Genomic DNA, 21,649 nt, shown 5'->3' with positions numbered 1-21,649 from the left:
CACGCTGTTGGCTCTAAATGTGTGACGCTATCTAAAATGATGGTGGCTACACGTGTAAACGTCAGGTTCTGGAGGTCTGGCCAGTGGCAGCTGGGCCTGTTCATCCAGGTGACCCAGGAGCCTGGATCCTGACCCTCCAGCCCCTTTGCTTCACCTCCCCTGTCTCTTCCCAAGGGGCCTGGGCTGTCACCTTCTGCTGGGGCAGCTATCAGCTCAAGACTATGTGGCAGATGCTGGTTCTGGGGCCGAACCGTGGTTCCTTAGGTTTTTTTCCTTTCTATTATTAGTCGGTTTCCTAGTTACTCAGCCGGGCCGCAGCTCCTGATTACTCATTGACTATCACAGGGCCATTCACAGAGAACACAGGGCAGACAGTGAATTAAACCTAGTGAAAGTGCAGCCCCTTTGGTGGAAGATCACAAGTCGGTGTGAGGAGGAAAGCGAAAGTTGGAAGGCGCAGTGGGTGCAGGGATGGGATGTACCTGGGCGTAAGTGTGAAGGCAGCTGTGCGCCCCCCCCCCCACATCGGAGACGGGCGTGTCATAAACAGCAGAGAGTAAAGTGCAAGGAGAGGAATTCAGAACGCAGACATAATTATGAAAAATGATTAACTTACCAAGTCATCCTTTAATGAGAAACAGCACCATTGAGTTTCCTTACAGGCTTGTCTTTATCTACCTTGTGATCCAAATCAATAGTCAACGCAGTCCTCAGTAGTTTCCAGTTGCAAGTTAAACAGATGTCATTTCATCTGAGGTGTATCACTTATTCATTCAGCAAACACAGTCCCAGATGCTGAGAGGACAAAGGCAAATAAAGCTTACTCCGTGCCTTTAAAGGAGTCCAATGAAGTGTGCAGTATTGTTATAATCACACTCTAAATTTTATAACTTGTGGTACTAGGGATCGAACCCAAGGCCTTCACACTGAGCTGCATCCCTGGCCCTTTTTCATTTTTTATTTTGAGACAGGGTCTTGTTAAGTCACTAAGGTGCCCAGGCTGGGCTCAAACTTGTGACTCTCGTGTCTTAGCTTCCGAGAGTGCTGGTAGAAATAATGTAATCCGTTTGAAATCTGGAGTGCGTGTGTCTAGCAGCGGCAGCTATTCTGCTGATTCATATTGGGATCAAGGAATGGAGAAAGTCAAGCTTTAGAACCTGACCCCTCCCCTACTTCCAAATCCATCATTCTTGTCCCTTTGCTGGTGGGCACAGGTACCAGGAATCCACTAGTGGCCTCCTGGCCTCCCAACTGGGTGGTCCCAGCCACCTCCAGTGAGCAATGTCTGTTTTCTTCTTTAACCCGTTTCCCATTTAGGAGAAAGAAAAAAAGAGTACAGCTCACCGCCAACATTCATGAAATTTTCAGCAATCGAGAATGACTGTTTTGTGAGTGGAAACATCACTCAGAAAAACAGAATGCTGTCAATAAAACGATGTCTTAGTCCCCACTGACTATCGATAACACCACAGTGCCAACATCATAATAAAAGTGAGATGGTTTGTGGCAAAATGGGTTAGGGTTAGGACTGGAACCTGCTGTAACCCTCGAGCTGTCTCAGGGTAACTGCTGCAGACACAAGCGGTGCTGACGCACAAATGTGATGTCCTTTAACGAAGGTTAAACCTTTTCCTAATGCCCCTCACCATTTCTTCCACCTGCTGGCAGCTGCCTTTGTCTCTTGGGTCCCCCAGGGCCATGAAGACAGGACAATCTGACAGAGTCTGCGGAAAAGCCTTAGCTCTGCATCCCTGGGCGTCCAGCCACAGCCTCAGTTTCCTCCTCGTCCTGTGACGTGCCTGCCACACTTGGCAGTCTGAGCAGGAGACAAACCCCTGCAGGTCCCAGACCCCCTGAGTCACCCCTGGTCCCTGTCTGCTCCACGCTCAGTGCAAAGTCTCAGCTCACAGCAGGCAATCAGGTCAAGACCAACCTGCCCACGGGGGCTGCGGTTTCTGTGACTATAATTTTCTGGCCTCTGGTGGGAAAAGGCCAGGGAATGAAGTCCAGAATTGTAAAACCGGAACTGACTTTAGAGGGCTGCTAACTGAGGCAGCTCCTGGCTTCATAGAAACGGATACTGAGGCCCAAGAAGTATGGAGTCCCGGTCCAGGCTCATGGAGCTGTTTGCTGGCAGGCTGCCACCCGCCTGCGACACTGCCACGCTGACCCAGCCATTTGCCCTTATAAGGCCTTGTTCTCTAAGTCCATAAGCCACCTTGGGAAGCCACCGCGATATTAAACCTGGGGTGACATGCCTTAGGCAAGTCTGAACAGCCATGCTTGTAGCAGGGCCCTGTGGTATCTGTAAAATTGATAATCCCTAAATAAATGTGTCTGAACTGAGTCAGACCTGTACGGATATATGATTTTGCAGTTGTGCATGTTTTTTTTTTTTTTCTGAATCACAAAAAAGATTCCCACGTAGGCACTGAACAGAATAATGTGGAGTCCATCAACTATTTAGTCATTGATGTACTACTCAGTCTAGCAAATGATGAAGGAAAGTGAATTTACGGGCCACTCTGGGCAACAAAATAAAATCTGGATTAAAGGCTAAAAAGTGTAACAGACTTAATCGAGCAGGTAGATAAATCATTAAGAAGTTGGAATACTGAAGTTACACCAATTCTCTGGGGGAATGGCCTTCTAATGGTGGCCAGGCTTTCCCTGCGTCTTCACCGGTGGGTTGCTAGTGTCTGTATCTACTTCAGGTCACTGAGCTCCCAGGTCCCTTTTTCACAGTGGTTACAGAAGGGTACCTGTCTGTGTGCCCCATCCCTGGGATTGCTGTCTTCACCTCTAAATGACAAATGTCGCCACCTTGAACGTGCGCTTGCAGTGCTGGCTGAGCAGTGGCAAGAGGAGGCCCTCTTGCCTTCCAGTCTTTGCTTTCCAGGGAGAGAACCCCCAGGATGGTCTTTGGGGAGATTTTTGTGGGATACTGCAGGAGTCACCCTAGTTTTCCTAGCAAAGAAACGGGCCGTAGAGCACGCCTGTTCCTATTAATTTTCTGCTGTCGCCGTCTTGAAGGCATCGTGAATTTTGAGTAAGATGTTTTCCTTTTGCATTTGGCCTTGTACATTTTTCAGCTGGCCCCAGGGAAGGCTTTTCCCAGGCCCGACCAGAGGGAGGTGGACAGGTCACCTGCTCCAAGGGGAAGGAAGCGCTTCAGATAGTCCTTGCTCATTTGACAACAGGAGCTTAACAGACACTTAAAAGAGGGTATTTTAATACGTGATTGTTAACTTTGTTAGGAACCACATCTTCTGTGTTTGTGTGTGTTATGTATATGGTGGGTGTAACACACTTGTATAAATGCTTTTATTATGAGGTATGATCAAAAGGAAATGTTTGCATGTTTAAATTAAAAAATATATATTACAGTACATGGCACATTGCCCTAAATTCCCCTCACATACCTCCCCCTGGCTTCAAACACACAAAGTCCACTGTCCTGGCCACTTTCTGCAGCAGCTCTGGAGTCCTCTCTCCTGAGTGTCTTTAGTTGCACTATTGTGGCTGCCACCATGTCCTGAATGGATTAAAAACGTTTCCCTCTCACGGTCATTTTGACTTTAGGGAAGAGCTGGAAGTCACACAGTGCCAGATCTGGTGACTAAGGTGGATGAGGACCCAGCATCATGTTTTCACGACCCTGACCTTCTGTTGGATGGTGCTCAGCAGCAACATTTGCTATGTTTTTGGTCACATGTTGTGTAGACCCTCGTGAAAGAGGACTTCCAGAGCAGCTTCAGAAAGTGGTACCTGGGCATGGTGGTGCATGCTTGTAATCCCAGCACTCAGGAGGCTGAGGCAGGAAGATCACCTCGAGTTCGAGGCCAGTCTGGGCTACACAGTGAGTTGAAAGCCAGCCTGAACTACATAGCGAGACTCTCTCTCAACCCCACCCTGCCCCAAAAAACAAACAAAAACAGTTGCAAGAAGGACGGCATAAGTGTGTTCAAAATGAGGGGGAGGTTTTGAGGGGCATTTTGAGGGGCATTACTACGGAGTAGTAATTTTTTGATGTAAACATTCACTGTATATTTCAATCACACCTTGTCTAGCGCTCACGGTCCACAGTACTGACCTTGTCTTAGTCTATTCAGGGTTCTGTAACGAAAGGCTAGACTGGGTGCTGTAGCTGGGGTCGGAAATGTCCCTGAAAGGCCTGGGTGCTCAGGTCTGTGTCCTGGGCTGGGTGATATTGGAGGTGGAGGATCCTCTGAGAGGGGACCCTGGTGGAGGCTCAGGTCTCTCGGGTGCCCTCAGAGGGACTGTGGGATGCTACTTTCTCTTTCTCTTCTCAGATCCTGGGGGCTTTGTTCTGCCCTGTGTTCTTGCCTGCACAGCCCCAAAGCAAGGGGCCAACCAGCCTCAGACTAAAACCTCCACCCGATTGCCTGGTTACAGTATCAAAAGCTGACGGATAGACAGCACAAACTTGTTTCCTATAGTTCTGGAGACGGGAAGTTCAGCATCCAGGCTCCACCAGAATGTACCATGGCAGTGGGGGTCCTGGTCCCCTGCAGGGGACAGCCTGGTCCTCCCTCAATGGTGAGAAGAAGCAGGGCTGACTGTGGACATTTGGCCACCTCAGAAAGGGCCGGGGTCTCTGCATAGAAAGGAGGCATGGGAAGCCATTTCCCTACTCTGCGCTCGAACACATGTGCTTCGCTCTATCAAGAGCAGCGCTGGGCTAAACTTAGCAAGCGTGGCTTCTCCTTCATTTTCATCTTCCCCTTCCTTGGGCGCTGGTGAACCAGAACAAGCTGACTGTTTCTCTGCCAAGAAATACCTGCTCCGCTTCAGGGAGAAAAGCAAGCATGTGATTTAGGAAATCAACTTTGCAATGTGCATTCAAATACCTCTCCTTGTTTCTAGAGACTTCTAAATAGAGGGACCCTGTTGAAACATCAGTCAGCTTTCCTCAGGTGACTCAGAGACAGCCAAGCTCTGTGAGGTGCCGGGAGGAGCCCATCCAGCCTCCTCCATCCCTGTGAGGTGGCCCTGCAGGCTCTCCAAGTACCAGGGAGGCTCTTCCTGCTGTTCCACCCCCTAAGAGAGCTCTTCCCCCAGCCATCACCTTTGGCAAGGTCTTTGGCTGCCCCATCTGCAATGTCAGCAGCTCAGCCAGGTGCAGTGGTGCACACCTGTCATCCCAGCACTGTGGGAGGCTGAGACAGGTGGACGTCGAGTTTGAGTCCAGCCTACACAATCTAGCAACTTAATGAGATCCTGCCTCAAAATAAAAAAATAAAAAAAGGGCTGGGGATGTTGCTCAGTGCAAAGGCCCTGGGTTCAATCCCCAGTACAAATAAAATAAAATTCCTCATCTTACACACCATGCAATTTTTTTCCTTATCATTATTTATTGTTCTTTATACTTTAGTTTTTTACCTTGTTAATTCTGTCTCCCTAGCATGTATTGTACCCCATTAGGGCCAGAGCTGTATTTGCTTTGCTCACTACTTTTCTACAACTCTTAGATCAGCAACCCTTAGAACAATTCCTAACACAGCCCTCAGTAAATATCTGTGGAATAAATTACAGTAATTAATTCTTAAGATGGACTTTCATCCCCTTTCCAGCGAAAATGTAAAGTGTCAATTAGTAAACACAAACATGGGTGTTAAAAGTGTTAATTAAAATGCAAATACGTTGCACGAATTTGCCTTAGTCTCTTTCTGGTGCAGTAATGAGATACTCCAGGCTGGCTAATTTATTAAGAATGCAGGATTTTTGGACTCATGATTCTGGAGGCTGGAGGTTCAATAGCATGGTCTGGTGGGAGTTCCTGCTGGGTGGTCAGCGTCAGAGGAGTCCCATGGAGAGACAGAGCAGGTGAGCTAGCTCAGGCCTCTCTTCCTCTGTGTATAAAGCCACTAAAATCACCACGAGGCCACAGCCTCGTGCCTCATCCCTCCTCCACCTCTCGCAGAGGCCCCACCTCCAAATACCATCAACATAGGAATTTAGGGATTAAGTCTCCAACTCATGAATTCTGGGAGACACATTCCAACCATGGCCATGTCCTTCATAATACTTTGCTCAACTGGTAAAAGATATAATAATGACACAACTTTGCATGAACATAATGCATAGCCTCCTGGGACACAGTTCACTTTGGATAACAGCACTATCTTCAGTGAAGGTACACTGCTCAAAGTCACGGAGCAAAATTCCAGAGGGCTCGGAACCAACCAAAGCCTCCTGAATTTTCTTCTAGTGTGTTTTCCCTTGAAAGCACACGGGAAGCCTTTGCGGGGGCTGGAGTGACCCATTGCAGGTTGCAGTCTTTCTTAGATGTCAGTCTCACCCCTTGTGCTGTGATAGGCAGAGGGAGCTTTATTCTCCAGGCAACTTGTGAGCTGTGGTTGGCCACTCAGAGGGCCTTGTGACCTGCTTGGTGGAGCGGAGGACCAGGCCCAGCGGCTCTTCTTTGTACCGAATGACAGCAGATGGTGAAGAACGGCAGGCTCCAAGCATGACTTCCTGTGCTTTGCAGAGGGGCTGCAGCTTGACCTTTGGCACTGAATGCTGTATCATTGATTTCGTGCATCACTGAACAAGTCCCATGGATGCTGCATTTGAATTTCACTTGAAGCCTGTGTCCCAGTCACCCCCTATCTCTTTGGTTGACTTGGTCAGGTACCTCTTCTTTCAGTCTGCAAAGAAACTATGGACAGCAGTATGTCCCTGAACTGGGTTGGGTGGTGGCCCCCCAAGATGACATGTCAAGGTCCTAGGCCCTAAACCTACAAATGGGACCTCCTTTGGCTAACACACTTTTTCGGATTCGGTAAGGAGCCATGTAAAGGTGAGACCACCCTGGGTTACTCCGGTGGGCCTTAAAACCAGTGACAAGTGTCCTTAGAAGACACACACACAGGACAGGCAGGGAGAAGAAGAGAAGCCACATCAAGACAGAGGCAGAGCTTAGCACGATGCAGCCACAAGCCACAGGCTGCCTGGGGCCACCAGAACCTGGCACTGGGCAGAAGGACCCTGGGGCCTCCAGAGAGAGAGAGAGTGACTGGCCTCACCTCAGTTCAGGCTTCAGGCTGACAGCACAAGGAGAGAGTAACTCTCTCTTCTCTCTTCAGGCCAATGAGCTGGTGGCACTTTGTTACCATACCCGGAGGAAACTGGTGCGATCTCCTGGTGGCATCTTCCTTCCCCAGGAAGGAGCCAGAAGGCTGGGACAGAGGACAAAGGCATAAAGGCTTCTCTGAAAGTCAGGGATCTTCTCAAGAAAACTTCTTGAAAAAAGTCAAGGAAAGAATCAAATGTGGAATTAGGCAGTGACTTGGCCTTGTGACATTCTCTCCGTGAAAATGAGAAGCAGGGCTTTATAAACTGGCTTCAGCCAGCGGGGGCAACATGCGTTTTATGGGTGCAATTTCAGGTTGGAATGTTTAGTGCAATCCCAGGGGTGAGTCACCTGCTACCATTCATGCAGGGGGGAAAAAAATCCCACAAGACGCAGAACTCACTAATTCAGATCAATTAGTTGTTAACAACAACTCGGGGAGAAGGGGTTAGTGGCAAGAGAATGGCAAGGAACCAGAGGGCCACATTCACAGTCTCCTTTTACTTCTCACAGAGGGGTCTTTGAAACCCCTCACCTGGAGTCCAGTCCACTCCCTGGGCCTGAGTTGACAAGAAATGCTGGCCCTGGGCACTCCTGGGTGGAGACCGAAGTCCACCCACACCCAGCCATCGTCAGTTAGGGCCTGGACTGTCCCCTGGCCAGCTGAGGGCCACTCGGTCCTGAGAAGGCCCCGGACTCCACCGTGCTGCAGACCAGAACCTTGGCCCTCCCTCTCCTGGGGCATCTGCCGCGGTCTCCTTCCTTGAGCCCAGATGCCGCCGCCCCTTGGGTCCTTGTCCTGTCCCTGGGTGAGATATGCTAAATCCTGCCGTCCAAGTACAGCCCACTGCCTGTGCCCTTAGTCTGAGCCACACGGCACTCTTGTAGGCCCTCTGAGTCTGTGGCGGTGTTCCCTATATCTCAGTCCCAGAGGGGGGGACGCTGGTGGGGTGCCGCCGTGGGAGTGGATGGGCCCAGCAAGCTCAAGGGGTAGGTCCCACCACCCCACACACCCCTGCCCCAGCCCCGGGAGCTGTCCTTGATCCTAGCCTTCCTCACCTTGTAAACCACCAGCAGCAACAGATCCTGCGGGCTTTCCCTCTGCCACATCGCTGAAGCCAAACCTCTCCTGGCTTTTGCTGTGGCTGTCCCCTCAACTGCCCCTCGCCCCTCTGTCCACCACCACGAAGCGGCCAATCTCATCTTTGAAAAAGAAAATCCTACAAGGCGGCCACTGTCCCTGAACCCTTCAGAAGGCCTCTCACCCTGCAGAGGGTAGAATCTGACTGCTTAGGTGCCCATGTGCACCCCATCCTGCTCTCTCCCCTCTCCTCCTCCTACCCACTGCCTTCTGCCAGTCCTGGAACAGCCCACCTTCCTGCGTTTGCATCGGGCGTGCCCTGAAGTCACCCTCCACCCCTCTCTTCAAGGCTGGCTTCTTTTCACCACCCGAGTCACATGCCATGGGCCGTCCTTTCCGGTCCTGATGTCAAGGGGCCTCAGCTTCCTATCATTATTCCATGCTGATAATGCTCTCCTAGCGGTTATGGCCACGGTCACCTTGCCAGAGTATCTGTTTATTTTATTTTCTTATCTTCCTCCCTCAGTGAGAGCAGGATTCTTGTCACCTGTTGGATGTGGTCTCCCAACACCTTCCCAGGGTGGGGGACATCTGGCAGTTCCTGGATGGCACTGATGGAATGAGTCAACGCATGAATGAAACTCTCCAGGCTCAGGGTGTTATTCCAGCCTCCCCAGATCTTTACGACTCTTGAGTTTCTTATCGAAAGCATCTTCTATTACGAACCACTTTGGGTCACCTTTAACCCTGACAAGCATGTCATGGAGCAAACAGTGACTAAGGCAAGCCTGCAGTATGTCGCTACGACTCTCCCTCTGTGGTGATGTCCTCCTGGGGCTGATTAGCTCTTTCTGTGTCATTGCTCATGAGCTGTTGTGCAAAATGCCATCTGCCAAGTCTGCCTTATCTACTCCTCCCTTGCACTGGCTGGCTTACACTGATACCATGTGCAATTCTGTGAAATTCTACTACTAGACCCCAGGCTTCTGTTCACTAGATGTGTTTCTGGGTTAGCTCCCTCGAGAGCAGAATTGGAGCACCCAGAGGGTCATGTGGTGTCCCTCAGAGTCACGTGGTGTCCGTCCCCAGTTTCCCATGTGCCTGCAGGCAGAGGACGGGTGGCTTTGAGATCGCCTGCTCAGAGGGTCGGTCCTCAAAGTACTGGTCACTTAAAATGCAACACAAGCAAGAGTCTGCTCCTCACATAGAGTAACATTCCAAAACAGCATGTCAGTAATAAGAGGGTGAAGATACAGGAGCTTAAATGACTTAGAAGTTTACTGCTCTCTCCCATAATATTTGGGGAAAAGTGAGCAATGTCTGGTTTGGTGGATCTGTGACTTTGGGACTAGGTTTCTCCTGTGAGAGCTGTCCTGGTCCTGCTAGCTAAAGATAGCGAAGCAGAGATGCCCTTTCTTAAGGATACCAGTCAGAATGGCACACGGCAATACAATCATTCCCATTGGTCTGAACTTAGTCACATGACTTCATCTAACTGCAAGGGAGGCTGGGAAATATAATCTACCTGAATGAGTCTGTGTTGAGGATACCAGCAAGACAAGTGGAAAAACCAGTATGTCCAACCATCCTTCCTCCCGGATTATCTCCTAGTCAATCAGCAGTGGTCCTCAGCCTGCTCTATGTGGGAGGATTCTGTTCTATCTGCCTCCTAGTTCCTGAGTTCCTTTAACAACCAGTCTCTTCTTGTCCTCACTGATCACCCAGGGACAGGCACAGCAGCATCTGAAAGTTATTTTCCATCACATCCCCTCCCTCTAATAGCTTCCTTTCAACAGTACTATCCCAAGCAACCAGACACACTTCTTTACACTCCTTTGAGGTGTTACTCTCCTTTGCAAGGCTCCAGAAGTGAAATCCACTCAGATAGAAGCTTGGCAGGGCTTCTATCTGTACTGCTGGCCTCTTCTGCTACTGTTCCCCTCATCCCACCACCCTAGGAGCCCCAAGGTTCAGTCCAGAGAAGGGCAACTGAGTGAGCAGAAGGCAGCACCCTTGTGCACTGCGATTCATTGGCACCCACTTCGAGCGGGGCTGGCCTTGCTGTGCATGTGGTCCTTCCAGCTGCTGGCAGGTGCTCTGGACCAGCTTCTGGTCAGCATTGCCTGATTGTTTTTCCAGAGACTCTCGGCTCCCTAAGGCTCAGAGAGACCCCTTCCCTGAAGGCCTTGCACCATTAGGGTGGAGGAAGCATTGGGGTTACCTAGAGGAGTTAGTGGGGTTGCTTTCTGACCAGGGAGGCTGAGAGTGAAGTAACTCCATGAGCTCTGGACCTGGATGGTTTGAGTGTGAAACTCCTTCCCAGAGGCTCCCAGGAGAAGCAGCAGGGCCTGATCCTGGGTCATGGTTACTTAATCCTGGGCTTCCCAGGAGCTAAAGTGATGGGTGGCCCCATGGGGCATACCTGACGGGTTAGTGGGAAATAGGTGTGGTGGCAGGGGCAACCTGCATTGCCAGGCCCTCAGCTGATTCTCAGCCATGTCCATTCACTGGCCCAGAGGCTCCCAGATGAAGCTCAGAGCCCTGGGTAGAAGATCATATTTGCCACCACCCCATGCATCTGAGCCCTGCTGCTAACCTCCTTCCACGGGACCTGTGAACTGGGGAAGCATGTTCCCAGACACAAGCTCTCTGCAGAAACCACTGGTCTCCACTGGGAGCCGGGTGCTGCCTGAGGGGTCAGATGACAGAGTCGAGTGACCAAGGGAGCTGTGATGGAAGACCTGGTCTTGCCGCCTACTGCGTGCTCCTATGCAGAACCCTCTACTCTGTGCCTTTGTTTTCCCCCACAAAACAGAGGTGGGCTGGACAGGCCCCGAGAGAAAGCCCTCCCTCTGTCCTCTCCTTCCTTCTTGTCCACAGACATTTATCACATGTCTTCTCAGAGCCAGGGCCAGTTCAGACAACCTGGAATACACAGGTGGACAAGACAGACAAACTCCCCAGTGGTTGTGGAGTTTATATGGGGACAGAGGATGATAAGCAACAAGCATGATAAATAAGTAAACTACCAGGTAGTTAAAATATTAGCTTGGCAGTAATTCCAACACTCTGGGAGGCTGAGGAGGAGGATCACAAGTTTCCACTGTTTGGACAACTCAGGGACTTAGAGACCTTGTCTCAAAGGAAAAAATAGAAAAAGATCTAGAGATGTAGCCCTGGCTTCGATCTTCACATATGGCTTGTGTTAGATGTTCCCCCAAAGCCTTGTGTGGTCATAGGTGGGGCTTTTCCAGGGATGGCTGGGCATAGAGTGTGCGAAGCTGGGATTAAGGGTAGGTGATTGTTAAATGAGTCCACTGATTGGTTTGGGATGGTTTGGGGAGAGGATTAAGTGTGCCTCATCCAGGGTGTGAGTGCTGCCTGGCCTAAGGGCGAGTAGCCGGGATGAAGTACATGGGACAGAAAGAGGGTCCCTCCTTGCTACTGCTGTAGTTCTGTTGTAGAACTGATACTTGTTGTAGCTGGCTTGTTTGGTGCCTTCTGTCTTCTGTCTGCTTCCTACCATGAACTGTTGCCCCTCTGCCGCCCTGCCTCAGGGCCAGCCGACTATGACTGAAACCTCTACAAATGGTAAGTCAATATAAACCTTTCCTCCTTTAACTTTGGGTGTTGGGTATTTTGTCTCAGCGATGAAGTAAGTAAGATACCCTTTACCAAATAGGTCGGTAAGTGCTGATGGGTACAAAAAGAAATAACTGGAACAAGGCATAGGAAATCCAAATTACCAAAGGTCAAAGATCCTTAAAGATGATCTGATGCAGTTGTCAGACCTTTTGGTCTTGAGATCTATCTATAATCTTAAAATTTTTTTGAGACTTCCAAATGGCTCTTGTCTATGTGATTCTGTCTATCCATTTTTACCATATGAGAAATCAAAGCTGAAAAATGCTTAAAATATTTATGTATTGAAAAGCAACAGCAATAAACCCATGACATGGTCACATGAATGACTTCTTAAAATGAGAAGTGGCACATGCTAAGGCAACACGAGCAGAACTGGGGTGATAGGGGGCCTTTCCCAACCCTTCCTAAGGTCTGGCTGAGGAGAAGGTGGCCAGATCCTCACACCACCTCTGAACTGAGTCCTTGTGGTGTCACACATCACCACAGCTCTGGAAAATCCACTTGACATGTCTGTGGGCTTGGGAGTTAATAGAGCGAGTGATACTTGTGAGAGTAGCGATGACCACAGATCCACAGGAAAGGCCCTGGGGACCTCTGGTGTCCCTGGACCACACTTTGAGAACTACTGTGCTTGTGTATTCCAATCTCATTTCTCAGATGACACACTGGGGTCCCCGTGGGACAGTGTGACATCTGGCCAGCAGCACAAGCTGAGACCCAGACCTGTGACATCTTAGCTAAGGTTCTGTCCCCAGCACGGCGTTTATCTTTGCTTTACTATTTCAGCACAAACCAAACACTGGGTATTCTACTCATCACAGAGAAGCGATGTTGGAAATCAGTACAGGCCAGATCAGCGGGGTGGCGCAGCCCAAGGCAGGTCTTGCAGGGCTGCCATGCACGCAGGTCCCACCGTGCGGGTGGTGATTGCCCGAGGCCTGTTTGTGCTTTGTGTTCTAATGCAGCCTGTGTACAGGGACAGGAGTCATTCCGATCACAGTAAACAGTCTCCTTTGATGAGTGGGACAAAGGTGACTTAGCTGGGTGTTGGCAGAGGGGGATCTTGCTGCTGTGGGTCAGCCCATCACCCTTGGGGGAGCACCCAGCCTTCTGCACGGTGCCTGACACAGCTAGACCTCCAGGGCTGGCTCTGCCTGGGGTCCGTTCTGCATCCCCAGAGCCACCAGGCCGTTTCAGCCGTGAGCCTCTAATGTGCCCGAGGCCACTTGTCACTTCAGGGGCCACGAGGGGCAGATGTGAATGGTTGCTGCCAACATCTGGTTTCTATTCCAGGAAAGGCAGCCCTTGGAGTGCCTGTGACCTGAACAAACAGGGCATCCTCGCCGAGCAACCCAGGTGTCACAGGTGTGAGTCACCTTGATGTTATCAGGAGGGAGAAAGTCCTGCCAAGGGCACTGCTGAGTCACTAGCCCCTTCAAAGGTCTGTGAAATACAGGGAAATTGAGTAGAAAAATCAATCCCAACTGGGCAGGCGCCGTGTGAGCAGTGAGCAGCGTCCTCCAGAAGGGAACACAATATCCCAAGACCCTCGCGGCCGCCAGCTCAGGGTGATGGAAATGGGGATCTCTGAGCCAGCGGTGCCCCAGCATCTGGTGCACGAGCTCATATGAACCTGCCAATCTTTTCTGGGTGCTCCCCCCGCTAAAATGCAGACCACAGGCATGGGGTGGGGTGCAGGGCTTTTGGAGAGGACCCACAGGGTCCCGAGGCCAGGGGAAGACACTGGGACTGGGAAGCCCAGCCTCAGAGAGTTTACACTGCATCCTCGAGACAGACTGTCTCAACGGAGAGTGAAACACTGACATCACAAAATAATTTGGTTGATAGGGTTTTTACAGCCATTGTAAGCGTAAATTATTAAATATTAACTGTGGCTATTGAAGCTCCAGAGTAAGTAGAAGGCTAGCTCATACACTCTAGTCTATGAAATGAAAAATCCATTTTTGTGTTTCCCTTTTCACATTTTTAAATGTTTCAAAGACCTGGTTCATAAAGCAGTGCTATAATTAAGCATGGAGGGAAAGAACATGGTCCTGTAAATCCCATCTCATTTTAAGGAATACTAATGCCAATTTAAAAAGACAAGTTGTTGCTTTAAAATGAAGACAAACTATATAGAGAATTAGAACATGCAAACTACACAGTGCTTGATGCTGGTGTTAAACAGATTTTTTAAAGCACTACGGGCTTATTCCAGGTGAAATTACATCAGAGTGCTGTGTGTTCCTCACAGACAACTCCTGGCGCCCTCAGCCTCGCTGTGGTCTAGTGGCTTGGATTCTGCTGAGCTCCTGGGTCCTCAGCCTCGGGGCTGCGGGATGATGAGACCCCAGCCTTTCTTTTCTGCCTGGGCAGCTTAGTCTCCATCTTTCCACACATCACAAGGCCTTTGATCCTTGCTCAATCACCACTTTCAAGAGAACATTTCCAATGTACCTGAGTCAGGTACCCCAGGCCTCACCGAGGTGTGCGTCAGTGAATGACACACAGGCTCCTTAAGGAAGCAAGTTCACTATTCTCCTTCCCATCCTTGCAGGTAGCACATGCTCAATATGCTTGCTGATGAATGCCAGAGGCCAGGGGCTGCAAACAGAGACACACAATTTATGAGGATGCTAATTTGACAAGAAACTCCCCAACTCTATAGAGAATCCTTTTTTTTTTTTTTTTTTGGTACCTGGGATTGAACTTGGGACCTTGTACTTTGGAGGCAGGCGGCGGCATCACTGAGCTGGATCCCCGGCCCGAGAATCCCTTTTTTAATGCAGCCACTTAGGGGCTCTCAGACTCCTCAGGGTAGGCAGGCATTTCAGAGGAGTCAGGGAAAATTAGGCAGTAGAGGTCCACAGGCACACACCTGCCACTCCAGCCTTGCTTCTCGACTCTCCTAGAAAAGGCTTTTGGGCATTGCTCCCCGCTGCCTGGAGGACCAAAGGGTCATTGTCGCCACAGCTCCTCTTCTGACTGGGGCTGAAACTGCCAAAGCTGGGGGAAAACCCCAGGAAAAATTCAATTTTAGGGTACATCCTTAAAAGAAATAGCTGGCCCCCAAAAGCTGTGTTTCAGCTAAAATACAGAATGTGGGCCTATTATTTTTATTCTTTGCAGCTGGATAGTTCAGCCTGCATTACACTGAGGTGTGATTTGATTGAGCAGCAACCCAGGTGAAGCAGGATTTCACGATTCGAGTTTGGTTTTGGATGTATTTGGAGAGGCGGCCAGAGAGCCTGGACCAGATGCTGGCATGTCTGACCTTGAGTCCACCACACACAGGTGGCATGAGCTTGCTGAGGCGCTGATCCTCTCCGGGCCTGAGCTGTAACCCGTCTCAGTGCTGCTGCGAGGACCAGTGCCCACCCTGGCCCTCTGTCTGTCTACCTGTCGTCCACCCACCCTCCATCATCCGTTAGTCACACATCCCATAGTTGGTGCTCACGGATGCCACCTGGGCTCAATCTGCACCGGCCACACTGCCTCCTAGGGCAATCCAGCTTTACACTTATGTGGAGAGTAAGATTGCTCCCTTCTCCAATTTGGGGGCCTAGCAGGTTGGTGGAAGTTTGAGAATCTAATAAAACACAAAAGTGGCAATCAATAGAAACAGAAGGTATCACTTCCTTTTGTTCTGTCCCATTGCTGTGTGGTAGACTAGAAATGATTTTTTTTGGTGGTACTGGGGATTGAACACAGGGCCTTCATGTTAAGCTACATCCCCAGCCCCTTTTTATTTTGAGACAGGGTCTTACTAAGTAGGTAAGTTACAAGCGTGCCCCTTGAATTTGACAGTTCTGTTACACAGGGCAGTGGAGAAGCTACAGACTCCTGGCCCCACCCCATCGGGTAGTGACTTAGACACACAGTGGTTTCCTTGTCCATCAAATGGGGCTCTGACATTCAGAACCTCCCTGTAGGGTGGTGGGGAGGTGTTTTCTCGGAGCCCGGCAGCAAAGCTTGTTCCTTTCTTCTCCAAAGACCTTCTTTAAAGTATGCAAACAGTGGCTGTTTGGCTTAAATAGAACCTGGTGCTTCCTTAACAATGAGTGATTTTTCTGGTGAGCCCGAAGTAAGGCATTGGTGGAGATGTATGGCCACCTGGAAGCCTTCTCTGGACAAGGAGTTGTCGGGAAGTGCTGCCTCTGAGCTAAGCGAAGCACAGCGAAGGTGGCTTGGCTCTCAGCCCCCTCCAGGTCTGAAGGAAGAGCTTCTGCCTGTGCCCACCAGGTCAACCTCGGGTGTGGCCACCCAGCTTACTTGTCTTGTTGTTTTAAGCACCGGGTCTTACTGTTTCTTAATCAGGGACTCCGCCTTCTCGTCAGTCTTACCAGGAAGAGTTCCTGAAGTCGGTCCTGTAGCTACACCAGGCTATGCCACAAGTCTCGGCCAGCTCCCAGTGATTGGCAAATGGCAGATCCCATTCTCTAGCCACAGTGCTAGTGAATTAAAAACCAGTGACCAACGCATACTGAGAAGAACCCCAGGTGATTGGAGTTTAAGAAGCACGATTATAAATAACTTATGGACATACGCATTAAAGAGGGCATATTAATCTTCCAGGGCTGCCATGGCAAATCCCACACACTGGGTGTTCTAACAACAAAGTTATTTTCTCACAGTGGAGAGGCCACAGGTCTAAGATCAAGGTATCAACAGGGCTGGTTTCCTCTGAGAGCTCTCTCTGTGGCCTGCAGATGGTCTTTCTGCCTGGGTGGCTGTGACCCAACTGCTTCTTTTTATACAGATACCGGTCATATTGGATCAGGCCCCAACTCAAGGGCTTCCTTTAAACTTTATCTTTTTAAAGTTCCTATCTCAAAATGGTTATGTTTGGATTTAGTGTTTGGGATGAGACATTTCAACCGAAAAAGAATGGCAAGAAATTCTTTGCTGTTTCTTCTATCCAAAGGCAGGTCTGTGGTTTAGTCAGTTTCTTGTCACTGAGACACGATACCCAACAGCCACAATTTAAAGAAGGGAGGTTCATCTTAATTTATAGAGGTTTCAAGTCCATAGTTGGCTGGGTCCAAGGCAGGCAGCATGGCAGAGACACCTGGTGGAGGAGGGCTGCTCATGGCATGGCACAGAGGAAGCAGAGAGGGAAGAAAGGAGCTGGAAAGGGAAACAAACCCTTCTGGGCCAGGCTCCAAGTGACAACATATGAGCAAAACAGTCTCAGGCCCCTTGGACCAGCCCGTCCGCAGCTGAATACCCCTGGCTACCTCAGCCAGTGGCTGGCAGAGCAGAAAGAATTGCTCAGCTTACCCTGTCCCAAAATCATGAGGGAAGAGGGAAATGTTTATGTTAATTGCTAAATTTTGTGGGTTTTTTTTTTTTCTCTTTTTAAAAAAGGTAGTAATAGGTCACCATAGCGAAAGGTTCAAGAAGAAATTACCATGGAAGTTTGGGACTATCACAACTATATGATAAGGAAAACGCTTCATATTAAAAGTTAAGGAATTCAACCAAAGCAGAACTTAGGAGTACATCTATAATTTTAAATGTTTCTATTGAAGAAAGACAAAATGTTAGAAGATTAATGAGAAATCATCCATTTTAATATTCAAGAAAGATAAGTAAACTTGGGGTACAAGTGTGCAGATTAGATCTCCAAGAGGTTGGAGGGGCCCCTGAAATAGTGACATTTTGTGTACACGTGAGGGAGAGAGTCCACACGCCTGCATATTCAAGATTCCCTGGTGCAGACGGAACAGGCTCCTCTGACTTCTCTTTTTAGTTTCCTTAATTCAAGTCACACAGAACTCCCAGGCCGCTTGTTTTGCTTTGCTCTGTGCCTGAGTACGAACTCTCTAGCCTGGCCAGTTCCTGGCTGCCATTTGTACCTAAGTCATATCCTAGCCCCATTGGCCCCTGTCCAGATGTTCTCCTGGGTTTCATCAGCGTCATCCTGCTGGGGCACTTGGGGACCAGCACAGGCAAGGACCTGGTTCTATGGTGCTTAGGTGGGGCTTATACCACGCGTGTAGGAAGAACGAGTGATTTCAGCCAACCAGGGCCAAGACTGACTGTTTTGCTGGTTAAATGTCATCAGGCTCACAGTTGAAGTCACCTGGGCCAGTGTTTTAAGCCTGCTGGGACAAATTACAACTTAGTAGTTTTAAAATAACATGCTTTTAATATCTTATGGTTTGGGAGGTCAGAAATCCAAACACCAAGGTGTCAGCAGGACTGTGTTCCTCCCGAAAAGTCTAGTGGAGAATCCTTCTTCACAGGGTCCAGCACCTATGGGTTCCCTGCACTCCCCAGCTCAGGGCCCTCCTCCACCTTCAAGAGCTTCTCTCTCTCAAGAGCCTCTCTCCTCTTTCTCCTTCTCTCTCCCTCCTTCTCTCTTCCACCCTCCTTCCTCTGCTCCCACCTTCAGATCTCCCCCAAGTCTCCCACTCCAGGCTTGTAGAGACACTTGGCTTACGTTTAGCGACCACCTTGCACAACCCAGGATCACCTCCCCGTCCCGAGGTCTTTCACTCCAGCACACGTGCACAGTGGCTTTGCCCGAGAAGGTGACACAGGCACAGGTTCCGGGGATTAGGACACCGACACACTCGCAGGGGCATTCTCCCTCTCGTATCGCCTCTTCCACCAAGACCTGGTCTCATGCTCCTCCCTCAGCCCTCTTTCCCTTTGTTCCCACAGAAGTTTCCACTGCAGCCGAGCTCACTCCCTCTCTGTCTCGCCCCACACTGTTCCTGACCTCCAGAATTCTCTCCAATGTCCTTCCTCTCTCGACTCTCCCAAGTTCTCATCATCTTTGGGGGCCCCTTGTCGCCCAGCTCCCCGGGGAAGGCCCCAGATCAGAGCTTAGGTCTCCCTTCTCCTCAGGGCCCTCCCATCACGGACCAGGTGACAGGTCCTGTTCTCACATTTGCACATTCATCTGTTTCTCTCTGAGGGCAAAACCTGTGGCCCAGCCCTCCTGCCGTAGAGTTGGGTGCACGGTCAGGAACTGGTGGATGCAGTAAATACATTTAAAAGCACTGTATGATTTTACCTGGAGAGTAAAGAGGGGCGGGGAATTAATGTGATGTCCATAACCAAATAAATGAAGACTTACAGTGTGAACTGTACCAGTGAAGAGAGAGCAGACATGGCCAGGCAATGGCCTTAGCTTGACTCTCAGAAGGAAGCCCTCCCTTGCCCTCCACGTTCCGTCCCTGAATTACTTGGCAGGACTGTGGAATGTTGCTGCTGGCTGCATTTAGGAATAAGGAACAGATGGCCTCAAGGATGACCTGGGGAGTGAACTGAACATGCTCTTGATTTCTTTTGCCCTAGGAATCCTACATGACATAGTCCCCAAAGGTGCTCTGCTGCACTCCGCTTCATTTCTTGCCTGTCTTTCTTTTCCCAGCTGTGATCTTTTGGGGCTGATTTTGAACTACATGCCCTATCAGCAAAATGCCAGACAACAAATTAATCGGATGCACCCTCAACAGTCACCGATCTAGAATCCTCAGCAACTAGATGGCGAATCGGACGACACATGCTAACTGCCATAACAAACAATCTCCACGGCTCAGTGTCTTCACAAAGCTTTGTTCCCACTCTCTGAAGACTGATGCCGCCTGGGCAGTTCTGACCTCTCCGTCAAGTGGAAACTTGGGAGTTCGGTCCCTTTGCTGCTTGTGTGGCCACCATCCTCAGTATGTAACTGCCAAGATCATCCTGGAACACAGAGTTAGTCGAAGATCAGTCAGGGAGTTTTATGGCCAAGTCTACGAGTAATTCCGCCCACATTCCGTGGGCCAGAACCCAAAGTAATGGTGGACTTTGCTGCAAGGGAGGCTGAGCAATGCAGTCTCTGTCTGCCCAGGAAGAGGGCAGAGAGCTGCCCAGCTCTTCTACCCCAGGTCTGCAGAGCCTGGCATTGGCCTGTGGCCCCTTCGCCATGTCTGCTAATCATGCCGTTTACCCTAACTCACCAGTGCCCGGTGATATGGAGACCAGACCTTCACATCACAGACTGGTTTTGGCTTCCCGGTGACACAACTAGTGACTGCAGTTTCCGACACTTTGTCTAGCCTGTGCTCACAATCCAGTGGCAGTTTCCAATCGACAATAATGTTCAGGAGCAGAAAGAGTGTAACCTACATCCTAAAGTGAGTCATAATTAGGGCTTAGTTTGAGATCCTTTTTGGAGAGTTTGAAAAAGAACTGAGTTCTGGATCATTTGGCTCTGTGACAAATGACACAAAAATCTCAGTTTTTCTACCTTAAACCGTGGCTGGTATGGTGTTCATAGGTCAGAAAGGCACCTGCGCCCTCCGCAAGCATCCCAGGCCTCCTTCACCATGCCGAACCATGGAACCTGGGAGCACTGGCAGGGGCAGGGCAGGGCCAGCCTTCTGGCTTGTTCCTCCTCCAGCCCGGCTCCCCCCAAGTTCTCCATACAGCGACAGGTTTCTTCCCTTCCAGAGAAAGCTAATCCTAGGGGCCAGGAGGGTCTTGGCCACACCCTTCTAGTAGGAAAGGAAGAGGCGCTTTGGTAGGAGTGGATAGAAATCTTTATTGTGGAAAGGGTGATGCGATCTTAATATACATGGCCTCTGTCTAATTCCGGTGCAGTCACATTCCTTCCTGCAGTCAGGGTCTGTGATGCACTTCCAGTGCGCTGCTGGCCACCTAACAAATGTACATTTTTCCATTTATAAATGACCCTTTCTGCCTGGTTCTAGCTTCCATCATAACCTCATTGAGAATGTTCCTCCCACATAACATGCAGATCTGCTTGTTATTTTCTGATTCCAGGTCATTTCGTGGAGAAATGAGAGGCAGCCAGGCCTCCTGGTCTGCTCTGGCTTCAGGGTCCTGCTGGCTTCTCGATCCTTCTCTTGTTGATGTCAGCCTGACTGGACCCCCAGGTTCCCGGGACTTATTTCCCAATGCCTCCCACTTAGTCCTCCCTAAAATAATATTCCGAGGAGGTTCAGGCAGAGGAGTCTTCAAATAAATCAATGCACGCTGAGAGAATGCGTGAGTAACAGGGCGGCTCACAGCCCAGGCCTCGAAAACCTCCCCGAGGGCAGCTGTGGGTGCCCCCACACCTGCGGGCCAGCGCTGCATGCCTCTTTATTGGAGAACAGAATGTTCTTTCTTCCACCCTCCTTGTCATAGCCCAGTGGAGATTCACCTACTAGGAAAGAAACAAAAGCTAAGAAGTCTTTGAATTTAACTGTCTTGTGTGTTTTCTTAACATTTGGGTCTGGGACATCTGTCTTTGCTTAAAAGCAAAGCTATTTATATCAACAACCATTTACATGGAGTCCTTGGAGACTGATTCATGCAGATGTTGCCTGTTGTGGGGTTTTTTTTTGTACAATTCACTTTGAAAAACTGTGGAATTGATTTCTGCCCTGCTCCCTCCTCAATAAAATGAAATCCCAGAAATTTGCAAATCTTACATTTCTGTGTACACAAAACACATCCTCTTAACTTTCCATAGCACGTGACTCATGTTACTGGGATGGAGGGATGGATGAATCATTTTAGGACCACGAGGGCTGGAAGGCGGGAGCCTGGAGGGAGTCGGCCGGTTTAGAAGACGGGTGATAGGGTTACTCACTGGACGAGACCAGCATGAGGCCGGGAGTGAGCACACGTGCGAGTTCACACAACCACTGGCTTGGCTCAGGGTGAGGGGTGCAGCAAATGGGATGCGGGCAGGGAAGGCTTGTGGCGTTAGGGAGCCCACAAGCACAGGGCGTCAGACTCCTCTCTCCGGGAGGCCTGTTCCAGCCTGAGACCACGCTCCATGTGCATCTGGAAGTTGCTCAGGCCCGGAGCGCTCTGCACAA

This window comes from Heterocephalus glaber, unplaced genomic scaffold (genome assembly GCF_053883595.1).
Source record: "Heterocephalus glaber isolate CG9 unplaced genomic scaffold, H.glaber_assembly_v1.0 deba00000122, whole genome shotgun sequence".
In the NCBI taxonomy this organism is placed as follows: Eukaryota; Metazoa; Chordata; class Mammalia; order Rodentia; family Bathyergidae; genus Heterocephalus; species Heterocephalus glaber.
The sequence above is the reverse complement of the archived record's forward strand: the minus strand, read 5'-3'. Positions refer to the sequence as shown.